The sequence below is a fragment of the Gallinula chloropus genome, assembly GCF_964237585.1.
Source record: "Gallinula chloropus genome assembly, chromosome: Z".
Classification (NCBI taxonomy): Eukaryota; Metazoa; Chordata; class Aves; order Gruiformes; family Rallidae; genus Gallinula; species Gallinula chloropus.
This window is the reverse complement of record NC_140089.1, coordinates 37,791,422-37,816,747: the sequence shown is the minus strand read 5'-3', so window position 1 is coordinate 37,816,747 and position 25,326 is coordinate 37,791,422. Positions and strand designations below refer to the sequence as shown.

At 43.9% G+C, this 25,326-nt stretch overlaps 1 protein-coding gene across 1 annotated transcript in view; it reads left to right on the top strand.

The window, feature by feature from the left end:
• Window positions 1-293: 293 nt before the first annotated feature.
• Window positions 294-25,326, top strand: part of TJP2 (tight junction protein 2) — a 53,899-nt gene continuing 28,866 nt past the window's right edge. Inside the window, exon 1 of the mRNA XM_084278907.1 lies at window positions 294-414. The gene's annotated coding sequence lies outside the window, so the exon portion shown is untranslated. The remainder of the gene's footprint in view (window positions 415-25,326) is intronic.

Genomic DNA, 25,326 nt, shown 5'->3' with positions numbered 1-25,326 from the left:
GCATGCTTCCTTTCTATACCGTATTTACTTTGCAAAAGTGCATTGCTGCCTTGTGTGCAAGCTTGAGTGGATGCCTGACGTGGGTCGGTGCTTGAATTGAAGTTTGCAGTATTGCTGCAAGTGTAAACATTGCCAAGTATCTTCTTTATTCAAGCATTGTTTCCACTTGATTGCCAGGGAAGCTAAAGCATGCCAAACCAGGGAAATATGTTTTATGGCCTCTTTAGGACTTGTGTCCCAGGCTTCAGTCAGTCTTCTGTGTTTTTATGTGACTTAAATGATTTGTTTTTCAGGGAGCAAACTACTGCACTGCCATCTCCTTGTGAGTGGGACTGGGAGCACAGCTGTACGTCAAACCCAAAGCACCACACAGCAAGTAAACAGAGACACTCAAAAATCGTCGCTCCTCACAAGGTACTAGTCAAGTTGCATCAGCTAAAATTGGCCATTAGTTTCAAATGATGGATTCCTGTTGTGTGCTAGGTACAGTGCTAACTCCTTCAGCTATGATTTTAAAAGGTTTCAAGAAACTGTACTTAATAGAGCACTAAGTTGAAATCAGAACTAGTTTGGATTCCTGAAGCAACTTAAAATGAGCACACGCTTTTGCTGAAAGCTTGATGATGTACAACAGGCCTCTGGAAGAGGAGAGACTTCTCCAGTGATCTTAATATTCTGCTGAGGTTATGCAAATAATAACGCACAAGCCTGTACTAGTTCATCTCTTAGCTAAACATTGGTAAAGAATGGATTTAATCTATGGTGATGTTTTCAGCAAATATAAATATTTAGCATGGATTTGGGGTTGGTTAAATTACTTTAAGCATGGAGGGTAATATTAATGTGAGTTGCATAGTGACTCAGTAGAGTCCTGGGAAACAGAATAGCCACACACAGGGAGAGTTGTTTTGCTACATATTTTCTTATAGTACATCATTAAGGTAAATATAATCCTTTTGGCATCTTAACCTTGCTTTTGAAACTTTTTCTCAAGAGCTTCCAGAGAGAATATAAAATGCGTCATTAGTTTTATGTGTTGATCAAACATGCTTGGCTTGTTTTCTTAAGTCATTAACTGATGACAATTTTGAGGGAGCAAAAGGTTTCATGCTGGTGTGTTGCAAAATCGTAATTGACTTATCTTTCATTCTTGAGAGATGGATAGCTATGGCTGCTCTAGTAATTTACTTGGAAATGTGGATATTAGTTGTCCTGTCTTTCCAATTTGTGATATATTTAACCAAAGCTACTCACTAATTAGCTTAATGTTCTGTGAGTGGGGGAAGAGGGTAGTAGTTAATAAGTTTCTAAAGACACGAGAGAAAAAAGTTGGCATTATAAAAAAAAAAAACAACCCCCCCAAAAAAAGCAATCACTGTTCTCTTAGGGCACTGTGTGGTGGGAAATATGAGAATATCAGCAAAGCATGGCTAGACAGAAGTGTCCCAGCTGTGGTCGCCAGCAGACTCTTAGCATTAGCTTTTAATCATACAGTATGCAAATTTATACCAGGGAATATAGATACTTGCAAACCCAGCTTTTAGGGAAAGATACTCTAGAACCAGGTATCCACTGGAGAAAGACGCTTCAGAAGCTGCATCCAGCCACCTTGCTTGTGGGCTCCTAGGAGGTATGGAACTGGCAAGCGAATGATTGGGGTGTCTGTGTGCATCTGTTTTCTATCTTGATGATAGTTCTCCCTTGGACTCTCACCAGCTCATTTCAGTCCTTCCTGAAAAACAGCACCTAAAATGAATGTAGTACCCTAGTTGGGGCCTTGCTGTTGCTGAATGGGTCTGCAGAACTGCTTTGTTTCTTAATGAGCTCCTCAGCAGGAGATTTGCCAGTATAAATAGGATGGGGAGAGGCAGAGCTTTGAAGCATAGTTTTGTGCTCTGAAGGACTAACTTGGCTGAAGAACTACTGTCTGGAGCTTTGTTTTTTAAATTAACCTCTGTACCAGAAAAGAGAAAAATTAGCAAGAAAGTTCTGTGTATGTTACATCTTGTGCATTCTGCATATTCTTGTGCTTGTTGTTAATAAGAATAATAATCTCAATGAGAATGAAATCTTTTTCTTTACCGTGTTACCTTAATTTGAGCTGTAACAGTCAATTACCATGGTAAAGTTTCTGATGTTGTACGGCTCTAATTCTAGTGAGGGAAAGCAAATAAATTGCTAAAAGTAGAAGACTGTTTCATAACCTTGCAAGGAGTAGTCAAGAAGCATGGAGAAGGGAAGAAGGAAATGAGATGTAAGCAAAATTTACGTTCAAACAGAATGTGCTCAAAGTGGGGCCTTCTGTTTAAAATGAACAAGTTAGCAATGAGATTTCCTTTGAAGTGTTGATACACACTTTCATATGGTGTTTGAGGAGAAAAACAGTATACATTTGTGTGGTTTGGATCTGTTTAAAGTACTTTATATTGTTCTTCAGAATAGCAGCATTGGTTTTTGTGGCTGCTTAAATTAATAGAGGTCAAAGTGCTTATGCCAAAGAAAGTTGCTTCAGTTTGCACAGCCTGTGGGGGAAAGCGTGTGTCTGTGTCCATGTGTAGTCAGTGTCAAGTCCCGTTTCACTCTAAGCAGTAGGTCACACTGTTTAATTTCTTTACCAGTGTAATTTTCAAGATGCTACAGTGTAGTTTAAAACGGATGAAGTAATACAATCCATTTATGCTAAACACCATCTCCCCACTGTAATTTTTGTATTGACTACTATCCAAAACCTCTGCATAGCCTCCTGCAGACATTTAGTCTGTGACACATGCTGTACATCCCTATTTCCTAATTCACATATCCTTCACAAAGATGTAGTAACCAACAAAACAAGCAGTCTTCTGGGTTTTAGCTGAATAAACCTGTGATGTGTGGCATCTGGAAGAACTGATGATTAATATAGTGTATTTTTCTCAACAGTTTTGAAATATTAGTGTATTTCCTACTATTAATTCCTCTAGCACTGTTCCTAGCTGTTCAGCATATAACAGTGCTTGTCACCAGTATTTTTTGTTTAAACTGGGTTTTGTTTAAATTGAGTTTAGAACACTGGGCTTAGAACAGTGCTGCTTCTTGCTCTAAATCATCTACACGTCTAAATTGTGAAGTGTGTAGGTAAATCTGTATGTCTAGGCTTAAAAAAAAAAGCTTACTATGAGACCATCACAGTAGGTGGCCAGGTGATCCACAGAGGATTTTGTACTATTGATTACCCCAGGAAAAAGTATGTGTGAAGCGTGGGATACTGTTTATGTTGGGCTCTGCGTTTCTTCCTGGGACATCTGTCTGTGCTTTCTAAAATAACAGCCCAAGTATTGCTGCTTTGAAACCTGGCAAGTGTGTATAGCTGTTCATCCTGACACTAGACCAGCGACAGCCAACACACTGGCCCTTGCAAGCTGCGTGCCAAAATCGTTATGCTGCATAATCACAAGCTGTACTTCAGAAGTGGAGACGAGGCAGGATAATGAAAACGTCACTCTGCTTTAAGCAGGCACTTGCATCATGCAGTTGCCCAGAAATGACAGACTAATTCAGGTGGCAGGGGACCTCAGGAGGTTTCCAGCCCGACCTCTTGCCAGAACAGGGTCAGCTGAGAGATCAGGATAAATTGCTTGGGGCTTTTACCCTGTTGGGGTTTGAAAACTTCTAAAGACAGAGATGGTACAATATTCTGATGGTACAACCTCTCTGTCCTGGGCCCATGGCTTGGTTGTCCTCATGGGAAAAAAATTTCCTCCATAAATCCATCTGAATCTCTTGTTTGAACTTCAGCCCATTGTCTCTTTCTTATCATTCCATCACATGCCACTTTTAAGAGTCTGACTGCATATCCTGCTTTCTCCTCCTGTCAGCATCGGTGGGCTGCTGCTAGGTCTTCCAAAGCCGTCCTCCTCCAGGTTGAACAAGCCCAGGTACCACAGCCTCCTCTTTCTTGCAGGGACAGTGCTTCGGCCACCAATGTCTTGGTGGCCTTCCATCAGATTTGCTTCTACATATGGTACCATGTGCTGAGATAAAATCAATCAATCATAGAATTGCAGGGGTTGGAAGGGACCTCGAGAGATCATCAGGTCCAGTCCCCCTGCCAAAGCAGGCTCTCTGTCATGGGGATGCTGCAAAAGAGAACCCATGAATACTAAGATTAATGTGCCCTGAGTGTGACTTAACCCCAGTGTAGAGCTGCATTGGAACCATACATAGCTCCTGAGCAATTCAAGAGTCGGAGGTCAGGTACCTGCACATCCTCTAATCCTGAAGGTTGAATCGGTTAGGGCCCAGCTTACTATATAAAGAAGCGGACATAATTGGATTTATGAATCATTTAAGTAGGACTGGGCTGACTGATTTGTGTGATTTTGCAGGCTGATGACAAATGGCAGTCTAAAGAGATTGCCTGGAAGGGAAGAGGGAAGGGCTGTTTCTAAAAATACCGTGTTGCCAAACTTCTACAGTGCCTTTCATCAGAGGGTTGTGAACACTTGCTTAAAAACAAAAGCAAACCTGACATCTCTGTTCAGACAGTTGCACTAGCAGCCTAGTATCTCTTGCTGAAATCGATTCCCAGCTCTTTAAGGAGGTTGCCTGTTTGCCATGCGGTTTAGCAGCAAGTGTTGAACTTTAACATTTTAAACAAAGGAAAAGAACCGATTGTCAGAGCGGCTGGTTGGTGGTGGGAAGGAGACAAACAGAGCCTGAATCACAATGCAGTAACCGATCTTGGTTGCTGTAGGCAAGTCGTTGAAAAGCCTTATTTGTTTGTCAGGAGTAACTGTGAGAGGCAGCTGTCTGTTTTAAGTTTGCATCCTGTAGTGTTAAATAAGTGTTCTTCCTGCTGGTGCTGGAAGCAGCACCACTGCTTCATTGGCAGTAGCATTAGATGATTTACAGAGTGTGTCCTACGTTTAGCGTGACTCAAGCTACCCCAAGTGATCCCTCTAAATTAGTGCTATGGTAGATTCAGCCTGATTGTAGGCAAACAATGTCTGCCTTGATTACTTAAACTGAAAATGTCAATAGGAAATGTGGTCACTAGAAGTTATTTTCATGGTTCTCATAGAGTTAATACCAATTAATGTTTCCATGGAAGTTAATTTTAAAATCTCTGTGCACCTACATAACATTTCATGAAATCCCCTGCACATGATACTGCTTTGGGTGATTGCACATGCAGAAAGCCATTGCAGAGGACAAAGCTGCACATTTATAGCCCAACCTGTGTAATTTTGGCATGGTGTTGACACCTAGCTTTTATCCTTCATGATGCAGTCTACAGCTGTGCCTGCATGTCTCATTTCAAAGGGAGACAATGAGGGAGAAGTGCACGGAGACTTGCCTCCAAACACTCTGAAGTCCACGGAGACCTGCATAGGCAGAACAGACCACCATACTGATGGGTCTCTAGCCCCTCTACTGCTTGTGCTGCTGTCCCAGGTCAGTTTTGGCTAGTTTGTAGGTAATCTGTGTAGTCACTTGTGATACACAATGTCTTGTGGCATTTAAGAGCTGAATTGGGAGCAAAAGTTAGATTTAGTTATTGCTGCTTTGAGTTGCCATGTAGGGGGTTGGTTTTATTTTCCTTTGGCTTTCAAGGAAAGAGAATGGGGATGCCTGTGGCATAGCTGTTAGGGAAATTGGGTGCTTTGAGTACCTTTTCTCCTTTTTCCTGCCGCAGGAGGCAGGAGCTTGTGATGGCAAAAGAGCTCCTGCAGCTCTTGTCACTGGTTACTCTGCAATCTCCTATCCTTGCATCTTCTGTTTAGGTGGCATTATCTTCCCCTCATAGTCCTCCCTGTGTATCCACCTTGGAAGGATAGCTTGGTCAAAGGGCAGAAAGCACTCAGAAGGTGAAAGTCTGTTCTCTGTGGTTTATTTGCTCCATAAGTAACTTGTAAATTGTGATTATGCTGATAGTTAACATCAGTCCATGCCATCAGTATGGGCATCTGGGCACTTGGCCAGGCTCTAGCCTGAGCATGAGCACTAGAGGTCACTTACTGCTCTCATCTGCGTGCTTGTATGGAATGATTTATCTGCCCATTGTGACAGAATAGCTGTTTGCTTTGAGAGAATACGTAAGGCAGGAAAAGATGTGTCCTCTGTACTCTTACAAGTGAGAAATTTTATGGGCAAACATGGGAAATACTCTGATGAGCCCAAATGGATTATCTTCTATCTGTTGTTGCAGGAAACTGAATGGAGACAAATTCATAGGCCCTTCCCAGGTGATGATTCCTGGGAAGGGGTTGAAAACCAGCCTGTTTTGCTTGCATGGCAGTGTCAGTCCCTGCATCTGCGTTGCACGCATTTCAGGCTAGTAAAGAACATTAATCTGTGAGCTGCCCTACAGCTCAGAGAATAGCCTGATAACCCCACTGTTAGTCGTAACACTCTGTGGCCTCAGCCAAAAGGAGGCTTTAGGGCAAACCGTGGCTTTAGTCTGGAACAAGAAGTTATCCTCCTTGGGCTTGGATGGGATGGGTAGACTCCTACATAACCAGGCTGTGTCTGGTGGGGAAATCAAGTGCTAGCTTTCTGTCTTCTGGCAGAGCCTGTGGAGGGAGATCGCTGCAGGAGGCTGGTGCTCTACATTATGGTACCGTGAACATATGACACGTGTTAAAAGACTTCAGTCACGATCTAGTGGCTTCTCCTTTCCCTGACCCACCTTAAAACTGCTTTCTTTGAAAAAGCCATCTAGCTAAAACCAAAAATCATCTTGCATCTAAAACTACGTAGTCATCTGCAGCAAAATCCTACAATATCCTATCAAAGTGAAAACCAGCTCATGCTATTTTCATGCTGTCTTGTCCTTTCAGGGAGGTAAATATTGGACAGTGGCTTTCTCAGCTGACACCATGGTGTAATAGCCTATGCTGATGTTGCTAGCCAGTTGCCTCAGGATTGCAGAGGTGTGCAGAAGTGCTCAGCAGTGAGGACAGGGGCAGATGTTTTGCCTTGCCCCCCCGTGTCATGTGGAGAAATTCTTGATGCCAGATGCTATCACAGAACTCCATGTGTGTGAGGAGCCTGGCCCCCTCCCCCACTTCTCTAAGTGGTCTCAACTTTGCTTTTATATTGGACTGCTAGTGCTGCAACAGAAGTTGGATGGTATCACTCCTTTGGAAAACGGAGAGAAAGGGCCAGAGGAAAAAAGAGCAAAGTTTGTGCTTTGGCATTTTTCTGCCTGTTTCTCTGCAAATATGAGAGTAGGCCATGCAGAGTAACATGCTGTTTTCATTCTTCTTTTAAAAAGTGTTGGCTTAAGAAAGCTCTTCCCTTACAGTTTGTCCTCATTCTTAATTTCTTCCTTCCAAGAGTTGATTCATGTATTGACTCATCCACCCAAAATAATGTAACTCCAGGACGATAGTAGCACCAGGAAAGAAATCTTTATTTCTGAACACAAGTGTGGTTGAACTTCTTCTGCCAGTCGCCTTTCAGTGACCAGTCATTTTGCAAGCTCTTAGGAATGCTGTTACCCCAAGATAGTGCTTTTTTAAAATACGTAATTGCAGCCTCAAAACCAAGCAAATCAGCTTCTGAGTTAATAGCAGCAGCGTTGACGGTGGGACTGATGTGGAAGGCTTGTGAGGTGGTGGAAAACCCTGCCTAGACTGGGGAAAGCTATCAAGTTGTGTGTGGCTTTCAAATCTGTGTCCTCCTAAAAAGCAGAGAGAGATACAAGGTAGAAATGACTGTTGCAGTTCTGAGGGACAGTGTTCACAGCCCTGCTCCGTTGGATGAGCCTGGCGTCAGAAACGCTGCCTGGGCTTTGACCGCAGGCCCCATCCCTCCCGTTGGTCCTGTGACAGGCGTTGGCTACTGGCTGCTGCCAAGGGCAAGAACACAAGGAGTATTTTTGTAAAGGGAGAATAACAATTCTTTTCTTCCCGGGGAGAATGAAAATGTTTCTTCGCCGACCCGCGGCGTTTGCAGGCCTGATTGGCTGGCAGCGGAGGGCGGCCGGGTCCCGGCAATACAAAGTCGCTCTGTGGCGGGCTCCTCAGTGCGGGCTTTGTCCCGGGCGGGCTCCGGCCGCCCCCGCCGCCGTGCCGCTCGGGCCTCCGGCGCGGCCGCTCGCCTGCGCGGCTCACGCCGGCCGAAGCCTGACCGGTTTCCTCCGGACCTTGCTGGGCAGCGGCGCCGATGCGGGGGCGAAGCGTGCCCGAGTCCGGCGGACTTGACCGCTAGCGCCCAGGGCCGCGGCCGGCGGCGCGGCAGGCGATGTTACTATGGGAGCGACGCAGGGCTCCGCTGGGAGCGAACCACGGGAGCCCACAGGGGGGGCGGAGCAGGTCGGTAGCCTCCCCGTCGCCCACCGCGCTCCTCCTTCTGTCGCGCTGGCCCCTTGGCAACCCCCTCCGCGGCCGTGGTAGTGTGACCCCCCCCGGCAGGGACGCTACCGCGGCGTGGGGCAGAGGAGGGTCTCGGCGCCTGGGTCGGTTCCCGCCGCGGGGTGAGCGGCGCGCACAGCCGTGGCAGCCCGAGGGGCGGGTGTAACTTGCGGGTGTTAACAGGTATTTCAGACCCGCGACATGTGGCCGCCGCCGGGCCGGGCCGGGGCTACCCGCCCTTCAGCCGGAGGAGACGCTCGGCTGAGGGGGGAGGTGTCCCGGTTCGCGCGGGCTTCGGGTTTGCTTCGGGCTGGCCGGTGGCGCCGCGGGAGCGGAAGGACGCTGGGAGCCCCGCGGGTTGTGTGGGCTAAATCGGAGCGGGGAGCGCCAGGCCGGCGGGCAGGAGCGGAGGGGTGTTCAGCTCTGGGGTGCGGGGACCTGTCTGTCTGTCTGTCTGTCATGCTGGCCCGCCTCTTCAGCCTTGAAGGCTGGAAGGCGAAACTTAGCTTTCTATTTTAGTTACTGGGTGTGCTCGGGATGCAGATCAGCGTTCTAACTGTAAACGCAACTGTTTCTGTGGAAAAAGAAACTCCCAAGTTTGAAAAGGAAAACCCTCTTCTCCCTTTCCCTCCCCTTCCCCCCCCCCCCCCCCCCCCGGCTTTTTTGTTTTCTCTTTTTTATTTTTTTTTTAAGACTGCTCAGGTCTTTTTGTGGGGAAGGGTGTGTTCCTTCGCCTGTCCCTGAGCTGCAGGAACTACTACAGCTGCGGAACACTGAGGAGGAGTAGGAAGCAGCATCTCAGGGCTGGAGAGGCAGCGTGTGCTGTGCATGGCAGTGTGCAGGGGAACGATTTCACCTGTAATCTTCTCCCCCATCCCTGCTAAAAGATGAATGGAAACCGTAAAGTTTGTTTTGTGGCTTGTGTAGTTACAGTACTAACGATTACACGTTTCGTGTATGGAATCTGTGTGTGTTGGCTGATAGCCCACATTGCACATGTTACAGGTATTTACTGGCCGTCAGCTGATGTTTTCTTTTTATGCAATTATTCCCAGAGTGTGTGGGTTTGGGTTATTTGGTTTGGGGGTTTGTTTGTTGTGGGGGTTGTGCAGCTGATTTGGGTAACTATCCCAACTTTACTCCACCCTTCTTGCTCTGTAACCTTTGTCTCCTTTACTTGGTCGTGTAAACTCTTTGACACAGATCCCATTGTAGTTGACGTTTGTGTTGCCAGTACCTCTGCTGAGGTGTAATCATTTGCTGATGGTTTTGAGGAGATAATGGTAGATACTCAGGAAGGGTGAATATCCACAACAGCGAGTTGATGACTTGCCTTGTAGGGCTCTCTTGGGCGTGAGGTTTAAATGAGTTGACCTGGGATGGTTGGAAGGCTTGACCCTGCACAAATGAGCTATAGTAGCTACACAGCTTATGTTTACTGAGAAGTCTGTGCTGTCAGTCTCCTCCTGTTTGTTGTTTTGCTTAAATAGCTACATTTTTTGGACCTGCTTTTATCAGTATTGGTGGAATCCTTGCCCTTTTGGAGTTAATAAAGTTAAATGGCTTTTGAAGCTTTGAAGTTAAAGTGGCTTGGTAGTAAGTGTGGGTTGTCAGGTCTCTACAGAGTGCATGGGGTTTCTTCAAACTGTTTTAGGGTCTGCCTTTCTTGTAAAGAAATAGGGATTAAATAGCTTGGATACAACTTCTTTTTGTTTCACAGCTTTTGTTCGCCCAGTATGGAAGTAGGCTGTGTTGGCTATGAAGTCAGTGTCAGCTTCTCTGTCAGCAAAAAAGAGCCTGGGCTGATGTTTGGTGTTTTTTTGAGTCTATCCCTGAGGGGAGCAACTTCAGTTCCAGGAGGGTCTATGGCAGAGCACTCTGGTGAGGACACAGCAGGTTCCCAAAACAGGGGAACCTGTGGGGCAGCTGAGAGCTGCCAGGAGCCTGCTGCTTACGCAACAGCAACTGACACAACCTGGGCAGGGTCAGGAGCAATGGTGGCCAAGTCCCTAACATGGTGGCCAAGCTCCCCACACGTATAAAAGCCCATAGGGAGCACGGGCGACCAGGAGACCTGCCAACAGAGCAGGGAAATAAGGCATGGTGTAGCAGTTTGCACAGGAACAGCGCTGTAGGAATTTCATCCGACCTTCCCTGGGATAGGCACAACATGCAGACAGCATGCATGACAGGAGGATTCTCTATCCTCTCTCTGCCCGGCCAAACACGGTGACTTAAGAGATGGGGTCAGTGGTGACACGTTCCTGCCTGGCGCCTTGCCTAGCAGCTATGAGGCTCTGCAAGTGGAGCTGAACAGTAACTAGGATAAGGGTTCATTTAGCTTGGAGGTGTCGCCATGGTTAAGTCAGTCTTCCCACTGCATCAAAAATGCTTCTATAAAGAAAAAAAGCCAAGTCATTGTCATGGGAGTCTCCCTTCTAAAGGAAACAGAAGGCCCAGTGTGCAGAGCTGACCCAGTTCTTACGCAAGTCTGCTGCATTGCTGGACCTGGGGGTTAAAAGATGTGAACAGAAAGCTTCCTACCCTAGTATGGCCTTCAGATTACTATCCATTGGTGATTTTGCAGGTAGGCAACAATGAAATTGCAACAAGAAGTCCAAGGGTAATCAAGAGAGATGCCCTGATTACACCGATCTACAAGATGGGCCGAAAGGACCAGAGAACCACAGCCCTGTCAGTCTGCCCATGGTGCTGTGCAAGGTCCAAATGGGATAATCTGGAGTGCCATCACATGGCATGTGCAGGACAGCCAGGTGATCAGGCCCAGCCAGAATGGGTTTATGAAAGGCGGTTCCTGCTTGATTAACCCAATCTCCTTCTATGATAAAGTGACCCATGTAGTGTGTATGGAAAAGGCTGTGGATGTTGTCTGTTTGACATCGTTTCCCACAGCATTCTCCTGGCTGTTCATGGCTTGGACAGGCAAACTGTTTGCTAGATAAAAACTGGCTGGATGGCCAGGTCCAGAGAGTTGTGGGGAATGGAGTTGCATCCAGTTGGCAGCCAGTGACAAGTGGTGTTCCTGGGGCTCAGTGCTGGGGCTAGTTCTCTTCAGTATCTTTATCAACGACCTGGAAAAGGGTATCAAGTCCACCCTCATTACATTTGGAGACAACACCAAGTTGGGCAAGAATGTTGATCTGCTCAAGGGCAGGAAGGCCCCGCAGAAGGATCTGAAGATGCTGGATCGATGGGCCGAGGCCAGCTGTATAAGGTTGAACAGAGCTGAGTGCTGGGTCCTGTGCTTGGCTCACAACAGCTCCATTCACTGGTACAGGCTGGGGAAGAGTGGCTGGAAGGCTGGCTGGTGGAAAAGGGCCTTGAGCACTGTGCTCAGCTTTGGGCTCCTGTACTGCAAGAAAGATTTGGAGGTGCTGGAGCATGTCCAAAGAGCAGCGATGCTAGAACACAAGGAGCAGTTGAGGAAACAGGGATTTTTTAGCCTGGAAGAAAGGAGGCTGAGGGGAGACCTTATTGGTTGTAGCCAGGTGGGTGTTCGTTTCTTCTCCTAAGTAATAGGTGTTAGGATGAGAGGAAATGTCCTCAAGTTATGCCAGGGGAGGTTTAGGTCATGTATTTGGAAAATTTTCCTCACTGAAAGAATTGTCATGCACTGGAAAGGCTGCCCAGTGAAGTAGTTGAGTCACTATCCCTGGAGGTATTGAAGAGACTCATAGATGTTCCTAAGTGCAACATGGTTTAGTGGTGAATTTAGCAGTACTGGTTAATGGTTGGATTTTATGATCTTAAATGTATTTAACATAACCTAAACAAATCTGTGATGCTATTATCTTTCCTCCTGCTTTTTGAATATGAGAAAGCTCATGTTTTACACATAACTAACAATTAGGGATAAATTGTTGGTGTGGCTCTTGCAGTGGTTATATTCCTTATGTTAGAGTTAGTTATGAGGCCACAATTTTCTCTTTTGTAAATACAAGTTTGTTCAATATTTTGTAGAAAAAGACAGAAAAGCACCCTGGAGAAATACTATAGCAATGATTTCTAATTTCCTCTTTATTTTTCTTCATGAAGATATGCAAACAATACAAAATCTAGGACTGTACTAGGAATTCTATTTTTCACACCTTGTGATTACTGGAACTATGAGATGTGAGGATTCAGCTGACACTGGAAACATTTTTTGAGCCCTTTATGTAATGTTAAGTGGCAAATTGCAGTGTTTTCTAAGGAAGTCAGTGTCAGTGATGCTGCAGAAATCTGCCTCAAATGACCTGAACTGTATATGGTTTATGAACCAAATAGCACAATGTAATTCATGACTGTGATAAAATTGCAAATGAACTTAAAATCACTTTGTATTTCAAAAATATATTTGGAATGTATTTTTTTTACCATCCAAATGAAAAACTTGCCAAGAATTTTGTGTGATCTATGCTGAGAGAGACAAGGACTGCAAATACCAGCCTTAAGGCAGAATTATGTTCCCAAATGCATCTTATTTGGAATGTACAGTGGAAACAAATATATACATGCAATTATTCTTGATGCTATGTAGGAATAAAACATCATCTAACCTACTCAACAGCAGGTGAGATGCCTTTGTGAACCCTCCAGGCATGTCTATCCAGTAACTTAATACAGTACAAATGAAAATGCTCCTTGAAGGCCTGCAGTGATAGCAGTTAACTAAGCAGGCAGATGATTGTCAGCAGCTCTCCAGGTGTTTGTGTCTCGTGTTGTGCCTGATTAAACAGCAGGCAGTGTCTCTTTCATTGAATCACAGGGGTTGGAAGGTCCCTTGAGAGATCATCGGGCCCAAGCCCCCTGCCAAAGCAGCTCCCTAGGACATACCACTCAGATAGGCGTCCAGACGGGTCTTGAATATCTCCAGAGAAGGAGACTCCAGCACCTCCCTGGGCAGCCTGTCCCAGGGCTCTGGCACCCTCACTGTGTAAAAGTTCTTCCGCATGTTGGTGCGGAACTTCCTGTGCTCCAACTTGCAGCCACAGACCACTGAAAAGAGTCTGGCTCTTTCCTGCTGTGGGCCACATTTCAGGTATTTATAAACGTTAATAAGGTCCCCCCCTAAGCCTTCTTTTCTCCAGGCTGAACAGTCCCAGCTCACTCAGCCTCTCCTCATAGGGGAGATGCTCCAGACCCTTAATCATCTTCGTAGCCCTTCTTTGGACTCTCTCCAGGAGATCCCTGTCCTTTTTATACCAGGGAGCCCAGAACTGGACACAATACTCCAGGTGGGGCCTGACCAGGTCAGAGTAGAGGGGGAGGATCACCTCCTTCGACCACCTCTTCACATGTTCTGCTGCTGGAGTATCAATTTGATTAACAATACAGCATTAGTGCTTCAAAACAGAATTTTGGATAACTGATTCTTGTTAAAAAAACACTGTGTCAAAAAAAGAAAATCTTAAAAAAATCCAGCTGTGATCTGATGGCATCCCTATACAGCTACAAGAAATTATATACCTATCCACTATTTATTTATCTGTTGCTTACAAATTTATGTACACAGCCTGGCGTATGTCTCCCTTGCACATGTATGCCAAATCTGTGGTAGGAAACCATTTTGGGTGCTCACCCCTTGCAATTGTTTTCAGAGAGAATGTAGGATGCCCAGCAAGATTGTCATTCCAGGCTCCACAAACAAAGCTGTGAGAGGCAAATTGTTGGTCTTTGACTGAACTGAGCAGCTTACTGCCAGGATCAGTGCTTGGCACTGATTGCTCTTCTTTCTGAGTTCCAGCACTGCAAAATTCTGCTGGATAATGTGGGCTTCTTATAGTAGCCAAGGCTGAGGAGTCTCCAGTCCGTGTTTCAGAAGCGTTCTGAAGAGCTAGAGAACAGGATGAAAAACGATTTACATTTTTTATTAATTCTCCTAAGTAATTTTTATTCTAGAAATAGGAAGTAGTCAGTGGTATTGGTTATTCTGTTCTTAGGAGTTGGTACTTTTTTAAAGCAATGGAAGTGACAGTAGCGTAGCTGATTAGTAGCATGTGTGTGTGTGCTCAGTAGATGATGCAATCATAACTCCTATTTCTGTTTAGAATTGTACTTTGCATTGTTTTGTGTCTGGACTTCATAATGGTTACCGTTTGGCTGTACGCTTTTATATATTTTCAAAGACTTAAAGCTTCCTGAAAGTCCTACAGTTTAGTGTCCAAGTAGGGATGTTGTTTTCAACTCGGTACTTTGTCAGGAAGTCCTTTTTATTTGCTGGCAGGTGACAAATGCTTGTATGTGCTCTACCTTAATACGATGAGTTACTGTGTCAGGTTGCAGGAACCTTTGGGCCAGGCCTTTAAAGATACAGTGCTGATGGCAGGTGAATGCCTGCTGGCATTTCCAGCAGCTGCCATGCACTCAGTTCTGCTTTGGCAGTTGTGTTTCCCTAACTGTTCCTGCACAGGGCACCTAAAATGTTTTCAGATTAGATTAAGATGGGGGAAGAAGGTGGGGTGTTCTTCAGTCGAGTCTGAGATACACTTGTTTGGCTGTTGGTAAAATGTGACAAGCCCTGTACCAGATGTACTGTTGGTACCTCAGCCTTTTCTGTCTCATGTATCTGTGTGAAATACTGATCCTGCTACGTCAGACTAGATTATGCCTCGAATATCTTTTGTCATTTTCTGTATGGCTTTTTGTTTGGCAGGTTATTACGATACCCCCTTATTTTTAACGTTGCTGTGATGTTAAACTATAGCATTTCATTCACTAAATTTCACCCATTAACTTCTCTGCCTGTTGTAACAGTCTGACTTAATTTTCCATTCTCTTCTAAGCTTTTTTTCCTGTTTTACCTTGTCAGTAGATATGTTCTGAATGTCTTGTGCAGCAATATGGATGGATTAAAAGTCTTGGATCGCAATGATTTAAAAAGGGACTACATTTCCCTCCCCCCACCCTTTGTAAGGCTTGTTTGTTTATAGGCAGGTATATAACTTCTTTCTCAGGGCAGGGCGGGGGGTGGGAGGGGAGTAGAACGCTTTTGTCATGGTTTGTTTCTGCTTTGTGTGTCAGAAGGTTCTTGAAGTGTATAATGCACTTTTATGTGGGTCAGACCACAAGAAGAAAACTTTCTATTCCAAATCTTGGTTGAGAATGAACTTGCTGTTGCTACCAAAGTGAGCTTATGACTGAAGTCATAACTTAGTGGAACCATTTCTGAACTTTAATCGTTCTGAGATGTTTCTTTTTTTTTTTTTTTAGCCACATATGCAAAAGGATTATCTTGATTTTTTTCTTTCCTATTTCTTTTCACAGCTTCTTGTGGTTTATGAATGTGACTAGTCACAAAAGGAGGGATAAAATTAGTTCTGCCACTCCCTGATCTTTTTCTAGCCAGCTTACTTTTCCTGAATTCCAGTTTGCATCTTCAGTGGAAATGGTATTTTACTGCTTTGTATGCATGTGTTGGTTTGGTTTCATTTAACAGTTGGAGTGAAGCCTGGAGTTCCTTACAGTGATGGTACATGCACATAAAGTGTTGCCTTGGTCAAAAGATTGCATCAAGGGTTCTAATTTCAAATTCTTCTGCTGACATCCTGTCAAAGGCAGCAAGAACGGGTGTTGATAAACTCTAGTTAATGCTTTGGTAATGAATCAGCCAAGTGAAAGTTACTGTGTTGGTACTAAAGAAAACTTTCACCAACTCTCCGACCCCTTGTGTGGTTTTCTTGGGTTTTGGTTGACTGTTGCCATTAATGCAATTGGTAGGAATGATTCCTATGTAAGCTGGGGGGGGGGGGTTTGAAATATTCTTTATAAGAACATGCTTGCTTAGGCATTAGCAAAGTTGTTAGGGCACAGTATACTTTCATCTTCACATCAGTCCAGGTTTTGGCTGGGATAGAGTCAGTTTTCTTCCTAGCAGTGAGTATAATGCTGTGTTTTAGATTTAAGGTGAGAACAATGTTGATAACACACTGATGTTTTGGGTTTTGCTGTGCAAGATTTACACCAAGGACTTTTCAGCTTCTCATACTGCCCCTCTAGTGAGGAGGCTGGCAGTGCACAAGAAGCTGTGGCAGGACATGGCCATGGCAGCTGACCCAAATTGGACAAAGGGATACTTCATGCCACATGATGTCATGATCCAAATCCTTGGTTGAGGCTGACTAGGGTTACAACTGCTTCTTGGGAGCTATTAGAGCATCAGCCAGTGTGGTTGATGAGCAATTGTCCTGTGCATCACTTGTTGTTGTGTATATTCTGTATATCATCATCCTTTGCTGTCCTATTAAACTGTCTTTATCTCAACTCCAGTTGTTTTACCTGCCTCCCAGCCCTGACACTCTCCCCCATCCCACTGAGACGTGGTGGGCGCAGTAACAAGCTGTGTGGTTTTAGCTGCCTGCTGGGTTAAACCACTACTAAATCCAAACTTGCAAGAGAACTGAGAAGGATTGTAAAATACTTTTTTACTTTTGTACTGTGCTCATCTGCTCTTCTGTTGTTTCCTCACCTCAGTGTTTTATTAGTGTCATCAGGCAGGTGGTAAGTTTCAATGTGACAAATTTATATTGGATGGTAGGGTGCTGGTGATGCTCTCCCAGAAAAATTCAGAGCTCTGGGGAGCATTACAGTTAGTTTTATTGTTTGAAAAAGCAATTATACTCCTTTGAGGCCCTGAGGAGGAGACTTTGCTATGGGCAAATGGATTTTGAATGTGTTACTTGGAAGCAGGTATAGCTGGCTTAATCCACTATTTCATGGTAATTGAGATGTTGGGAGGGACTAGGTGATTTGTTTGTTTGTTTACTTTTAGTATAAGACTTGTAAACCTAAACCCTTCAAGTGCAGCCCTAAGACTTGCCTTTGCACCTATCTGTGCCTATACCACTGGGTGGATGACAGAAAAATTAGTGAATTCCTTTTTTGAACAACAGAATTTGCTTTTGTTTTAGACAAGGCATGTTAAATTTTAGGGGTGAACTTCAGCAACGCTTTGTTTGTGTCACGTCTGAGTAGGCTGTTGAGACATCTTGAGAGGGAGAGTGAGTGATGGCAGGAGTGTGGTGGTTGAAGGAAAGGAATGCAGAGGGGCATGACTGGTGTGACTAGAAAACAGCTGAGAGTTGACTTAATCGAGCTGTTTTGGCGTGTACCTGAATGATGCTGAACATATTACTGCAAGCTTAAGGCAGCTTAATCGCACAGAGATTTGGCATCTTTTGAATTGCTTTTTTTAGCAGAAATTTGGCTTTTATTTATTGATCTTGTGTGCCAGGGACCCTCTGTTTGATGTTTGTGATGTGGCATTGAGAATTGTATGAAATGCATTGTATTTTGTGAGGTTTCTGGGGGTTTTAGTCTTAGATATGGCCAAATGTACCATTACAATTGATTTGTTATACAGAGCCATATTCAGGTTTGTGCAGTCACAGAGGACTGTGTAATAGCAGAAATGCTCAGTTGGTCACTTCTGCTTCCCTTTTTTGGTATTTGAATTACAGGTGCAGGAAACTGAAGCATTCAAAACCAGTAGAAGTTGTATCACTGAAGTTTAATAAAATTTATAATCAATGCTTTGGACCATGGAATCCGTGTGGTGCTTTGGTTTCTATTTTAATTTATTTTTTTTTTATGTTAAGATGCTGCAAGAGAAAGCTATACTTTGGCTGCAGACAATAGCTGATTCTTAAATGAGACACAAGCCATGGTGGCTGCACTTAACGCTTTCCACAGTAAACTTAGGGGCTTTTTACTAGCTTATCTAGCATAATGAAATGGTTTATGAACACCTAGCAAGTTAAATTTACCTCCCCATCGAATCCTGAGACGGCAAGTACATCAGCATAAACACAGTGGGGGTTTTTTAATGATGCTGAACAAGAAGTGGTCTTTTTGGATTCAGGTTGTGCATGAACTGCTCGACCAGCACCTTGATTCTCAGACTTAATTTGCACTGGCATCTTAAGGAGATGAAGGTATAGAAACAGTGTGACTGGAAAGAAACACGTGAGGTTTTACAAAGTGGATGAGGGTGGCTAAGTCAGTGAGCCTTTAAAGCTCACTGAAGTGTTTAGGCAACCTGAGAGTTTGTTGTCCCTTCAGCAGTGTTGCCTTCTCCTAGTGTGTACAAAAAAGCTTAGAGGCTCTTTAGAGGCAGCTTAGTCTCTGTGACAAGGCAAAAATCTAGGAAAATAGTTTTGGAAATGAAGCAGTTAACAAACTCTTCACTTTCTGGTGTGTGTATATACCGCTGTAGTATGTACTGTGCATACAGTATCTAATGTGTGTGCAGCCATATTCACAAGTGTAGTTGATCTGTCAGCTTTTTACCTTGGTTAACTTTGATCTTCTACTGAAATTGCTTGGCTTCTAGGTTTTTATCTCCTGAAACCTTGCTGTGTAAGAAAGGGGTAGTGGGGAAGTGTACTTCATTGCAAGATTGGGTATGTGTAGCTCCCCAATAAGTGTGGCTTGTTGTGTTCTTTAGAACCCCTTCCAACACCTTTGGGATGGTAAATTAGCATTTTCGAGGCTTTTTCTGATGGACAGGTGCTGCACATACCAGAACTCTAGGGAAAAACAGCTTTCCTCTGTGAAGTAGTGTGTGAAAAGGAAGAAAACTTTGATGAACAAAATGTTAGCTCCCAGAGTGCTGTTTCTCCAGACCCAGAAAAAATAAATTTGCTGCTTTTTTTTTTTCCTGGGGAGGGGGGGTGGGTGTATGTGTGGGAGGAGAGGGTAGGTCAGGAAAGGTGAGCAGAATAGGGGTCTCTATTCTTCTCCAAAATAACAATTTTGTATTTCACTTGAAGCTGTCCTGTCACAACTTTCAAACAATTGTTTGTTTCCTGCTGAGGTAAGCACTGGAACAAGTGCAGCATAATTTCACCAGGGGTGGTGACAGAACTGTAGTTGGGCAAAAGACAGTGAAGGAGGCTGGCTCTTGGAACAGAACTAAGCTGGCTTTTAACGAGTTTCAGGTTTTCAGTAGGTGGGACCTGTGTATCTTGCAGCTGTTATTTTGGATACAATCAGTTTCTTTTTTTTTTTTTCCCTCCCCATCTTGAATAGGCTTTTGTTTGCTTTGCAATGGGACATTGTACTGGGTTTTGATTATGCATATATATGCATCTAAGCTCAGTAGAAATCAGTAGTAAAACGTATAAACTATTCCATGTTTCTTCCACCCCGTCCTAAAAAAGTTTAGACGTTTTGTGTGTATATTTTTAATTTGTGTAGCATGGAAAGGTTGTAAATTGAGTTTCTTGTTCTAAGCTTGTTCCTCTGTGCTGGGTAAATATACTGCTGCTCACCATTGCTCCCTCCCCACCCCCTGGAACTGTTAACTGAGGATGCCACCCATCAAAGCAGCTCCAGCAGATTTTTTTTGCATTAACCCCCTTCCAGTAGTTAAGAGATGGAACAAGCAGTGGTTCAATAAGCATCATAATTCTGAAAAGGTACCAGGCAATCCTAAGTAACTGTGAAATGATTAACTGTCGTTCTTACTTGCAGAGATCCCAGGCCCTGTGAAATACAGATGGATGAATTTTTTTAAAATTCCAGTGTGTGCTGCATGACTTTTCCAGTGTAATGGGAAATGTCTTTCTGTCTGCAAAATTAGGACCTCGTGGGGCTTCTGGAAAGCAAACTTACCAGGTTCAGGTTAAAAGTAGCCTGGAAGAAAAAGTTACACACCAAAAATGTACCTACAATTCTTCTTTTTAGTGTCATTGCTAAAATGTATTATTTCTAGCTTTAGGTATAACTCATCTAAAATTGGTTCAAAATCTCATTTGGAAATTTTCAGCTACCCATTTCCACAGTACCTCAGTGTGACAGAGGCATCATGTGCATGGTTTATCTTTGGAGCACCAGATGTTTCAGAACGTAAAACTGCTGGGGGAATATGTTTATTTCCTCTGTATAAACAGTGTGATTAATTCTTGAAATAATTGTGGTGGAAAGGCACTTAAGCTTAATAAAGCTGGAATTTAAAAAAAAAATAATAACAAAACCCAAACCGGTCTGATGATAGGATATATACTCAACATTGAAGAAATAAAACAAAATCCAGCTAACATCTTATTTTAATATCAAATTTCCTGTATTTCTGTAAAGTTTGGAAATAGGATTTTGGCCTGACAAGATGGTTAGGCCTTCTTAGAGTTTTTAAAATGAAATTATGTTTATGAATATCACTTCAATGGTAACCTGTTTATGAAATAAATAAATGAAGACTGTAAACAGCAAGTTAGACATGAGCCAGCAGTGTGCCCAGGCAGCCAAGAGGGCCAACTGTATCCTGGGCTGCATCAGGCAGGGGACTGTCCCGCTCTGCACTGTGCTGGTGAGGCCTCACCTGAGTACTGGGTGCAGTTTTGGGTGTCAAGAGGGACACAAAACTATTGGAGAGTGTCCAGAGGAGGGAAACGAGGATGGGGAAGGGTCTGGAGGGGAAGTCTTATGAGGAGAGGCTGAAGTCCCTTGGTTTGTTCAGCCTGGAGAGGAGGCGGCTGCGGGGAGACCTCACTGTGGTCTGTGGCTTCCTGACGAGGGTGAGTCAAAGGGCAGGTGCCCATCACCTCTCTTTGGGGACCAGTGACAGAACCCAGGGGAACGGCACTGAGCTGTGACAGGGGCGGTTTAGGCTGGGCATTAGGAAGAGGCTTTTTACTGAGAGGGGGGTCGGGCACTGGCACAGTGGGAAGTGGTCACAGCCCCGAGCTTGGCTGAGTTCAGGAAGCATCCGGACACTGCCCTCAGTCACATGCTCTGACTTGGCTGGTCCTGTGTGGAGCCAGGAGTTGGAATGAGGATGTTTATGGGTCCCTTCAAACTCAGGGTATTCTATGATTCTAAGATGCTGTGTAGCATTGATTCTAATTCTTCAGAACAGTAATACTATACTGAGTGCCAAAGCAATAGCTTGAAGTTGTATTTCTCAAACTCGAAAGAAATGCCGTATTAACATGTTTTTATGGGGTAGGGAGGCAGTGCCTGCCTCAGTCGCAGCATCACTGCACCATCTAGTGTCTCTCTGGGGTAGTATACGTTGAATCTCAGCCCTGACTTTTGCTGGCCTGCAGGATGGTCTGCATTGTGCAAAAATAATTTGTCAAATATTTTGCTGCTTTCTTTTTTTCCCTGTAATATGAGGTTTCCTACTTGTTTTTCTGGTCTGCTCGGGACTTCTAAATGCCCTGCAAATTAAGTAGGAGATGGAAATGCAGCTTCTGGTGCTTGTGTGACTTTTTGATACGCAGCATGACTGTGGAAAAAGAAGCAGGCTTTCTTTCTATTCATCTGTACTACATGACCTGACTTGTGTGTGTATGTATATACATTTTTTTTTTTTAAGATATCAATATATATCTGATTATACTCTAGTATTACGTTAACACCTATGAAGCCTTCGTAAATGCTGCTTATAGAATACGGGCGAACAGACAAGGTAGCCTGTTAATAGCTATCATGACATGCTGGGATAAAGTGTATATACTTGAGGGTAATAATATGTTGTTTTATCAAACATTACTTAAAAGCAGGAGAGAAAGTAGTTTCCTCATAGTCTTTGGGAACTCTTATTTTCTGTCTTGCCCATGACAAGGCTTTATTCTGTGTTGGTTTTATTTCTGTGCTCCTAGCTGGATGGTTGGGCCCAGAAAGTGGTGGTAAATGGAGTTGCATTCAATAAAATCCAGAAGCCAGTGACAGGTGGTGTTCCCCAGGGCTCAGTGCTGGGGCTAGTTCTCTTCAGTGTCTTTATCAATGACCTGGAAAAGGGTATCGAGTCCACCCTCATGTTTGGAGACAACACCAAGTTGGGCAAGAATGTTGATCTGCTCAAGGGTAGGAAGGCCCCGCAGAAGGATCTGAAGATACTGGATCGATGGGCCGAGGTGAACTGTATGAGGTTGAACAAGGCTGAGTGCTGGGTCCTGTGCTTGGCTCACAACAGCTCCGTTCACTGGTACAGGCTGGGGAAGAGTGGCTGGAAGGCTGGCTGGTGGAAAAGGACCTGGGTGTGTTGATTAGTAGCCAACAAAGTGTGATCCAACTGTGTGCCCGGATGGACAAGAAGGCTAACAGTGGAAGTAATACGACACATAGCGTGGCCAGGTAAAGTAGGGAAGTGATCTTCTATCTGTACTTGTTAGTGGTGAGGCCATACCTTGAGTACTGCGTTCGGTTTTGGGCCCCTCACTACAAGAAAGATGTTGAGGAGATGGAGTATGTCCAAAGAGCAACAATGCTAGAACACCTGTCCTGTGAGGAGTGGTGGTGGAGGGAACTGGGGAGTTTTAGCCTGGAAGAAAGGAGGCTGAGGGGAGACCTTATTGCTGTCTACACCTGCCTGACAGGAGGTTGTAGCCAGGTGGGTGTTGGTGTCTTCTCCCAAGTAACAAGCGTTAGGATGAGAGGAAATGTCCTCAAGTTGTGCCAGGGGAGGCTTAGGTATTTAGATATTTAAGACATGTAGATGTGACACGTAGGGTTGTGGTTTAGTGGTCAACTTGGCAGTGCTAGGTTAATGGTTGGACTTGATCTCAAAGCTCTTTTCCAACCTAAATAATTCTATGATTGTACGTTTAATCTGGAGCCTTCCTACTCTGGTGCCCTCTTCCAACTCAGATGAAGATGAAGCTTCATCTGAGTTGATCTTAGCTGCAGAATTCTGATGTCCTTCTGCTTTATCATCTGGTATTCAGTTGTTGTTTGCAAGCCAGTTCAGGTCACAGAAATGGCAGGAGAAATCCAGTGGAAAAAGATTAGTAGCTTTTTGTCGCTGTAGAAAATTGCATTGGCTTACTTTGAAGAGAATTCATGGAGTGAGTCAAGATGCCACATGTAAATGAACAGGAGGAGTGTGGAAATGGCTACGGACAAAAGGAAGTTGTTGTTCTGTGCATGTTTTGCAGAACTGTACCCAGCCTATGATGGAGGTGTTTGTTTGGGAAGAGAAACCTGCATTGCCAAAGATCAAAAGGGCTGTCGGTCTTCTCTGAACCTTCCAAAGGTGCGTGTTTCTAGGGGCAAGGAAACCCTGATGAGCCTGAGAAGAAAGCAACTGGAAATCAACACATTTTTATGAGCGGTTTCTGAACTAAATTGTGACCTGAACTCAAAATATTTTAAGAAATTTCTGATTTTCGTCTTTCTTCCTTTCCCAATGTTTGTCGTGAAATGTTTGGCTTTAAATACATAGGAGGAGGCAGTTTTCCTAGACAGTATCTTAGTGACATGGACAGATAAAAGTATCCATGAAAACCAGCTGATTTCTTTTTTCTTCCCAAAATAGACAAGGGTATGCATTACTTGGCTTTTTATATGTACAACCTCCACAGTTTTATTTAGGTGTTTCTTTAATACAGAGTTAAAACAAATAAAACTATTCCGTGACTATGTGCTTTACTCGGTAATCCAGCAAAAGGGTGCCTATTGCCACTTTCTTTGCTGGCTTCTTTTCAGTGTCCAGGTTACATGTTATTCCTCTCTCCTCTTTTTCTTTTTTCTTTTTTAATTCAGTTGCAGAATAATTAAATCATTTCAAAACTCAAGTCTGGAGCCTCTATTTTGATACTTTTTTTTCACGTGCTCTGGTAAATTTCTGCAAAAAATCTTACAACTGGAGATGCTCTTCCATCACTGTGAACCATTCAAAGAATGCTAGTGCAGGGATGGCTGTTATGGGCAGATTGTGTGATAGCCTTCAGTATGTTTAAGCATTGTCTGTCATTGACCTGCTGTGAACTGGATTAAGTGATATATTCTTAATTAAAAAGCACACAACTCATCACAGCTACAGATCAGAGATCCACTGTATGTATGCAACTTTTTTTTTCTCCTTCAATCTCCTTTGACTTTTCTCTTTTAAACAGTTTTTGTGCACTGGCAAGTGTGGAGCATGATGCTGTGCACGTTAGTACAATGCAAATGAGACCTAGATGCGTTTGTCACTTAAAATTCTCAGGAGCCTGGTGAACACAGCGTTGTTGTTGCCCTTCATCTCTTCAGTTCTGCACAGGGCTGGATTCTAATTCAATTTGCAGTCTGGAAAGGCACTTTGAGTGTCATTGTGCAGCCAGCAGTAGAGGTGAATGCAAGTTCTGCTGGCGGAATTTTTCCCCATTAGCTGGCTAAAACTCCCACAATGGGAGAACGTCGACCCCTGTTTTCCTATTCCATCGGTTGTTTTGGTCTGACACTTCTGTTTGACAGGAACAGAGGAAATCTGTGTGTTTGCTTCCTTGCACAACAAGTCTAGTACCCTATCCGCTGAAATGAAGGAGCCTGAATTACGGCCTTGGGTCTGCAGCTGATGCTTTTGGCACTGGGTATATTTTTAAGGAGTTGTTTTACGAACTGGAAGCAAAATCTGAATAGTACTGAGCCCCGTGTCAAGTAATGACTGTGGGTGTTATTGTCATGCTGGATTCAAACTGTTCCCAAAAGAAGTAAACAAAAAAAGCGCCTTAATTATTGCCTAGAAAACAGTTCTCTTCTGATGGCTTTAAACATTTCATGCAACTGAAGAAGTAATGATTGGGTTTTTGAATGCCTGGAATAGACACCTTGTACTTATGCAGCATTTGCCAGTGCTGTTGTAGATTGAATTTACAAATTATAGCAAGTTAATAACATAACTTCTAAGTGAAAAAGATTCAGAAAAAGTTCTTGACATCTTCACTTCTTTTGCATTAAAACCGATTTGTTTGTTTGTTTCTGTTAAGACATCCACCTCATCAAATCTGTGAAATACAAAGTATTAGAAATGTTATGCTCTGTTTCAGGGTTTTTTTAAATGGGTCACTTTTAGGCAAATCTTACCTTGAGATTAGTGCCTCTCAATGCATTTTGGAAAAGCAAATGCTTATATATTAGCAAGATATTTGTTCTTGTCAAGTAATTTGGGATAAAGCAAAGGCTTTATCTAACTGCTAATTCTCTGTTGGTGGAAGGGAAAGCAAGTATTGTTTGCACAGTTCATCTATACTTTTTTTTTTCTCCCCTCCTTCAGAAGGTGTCATCC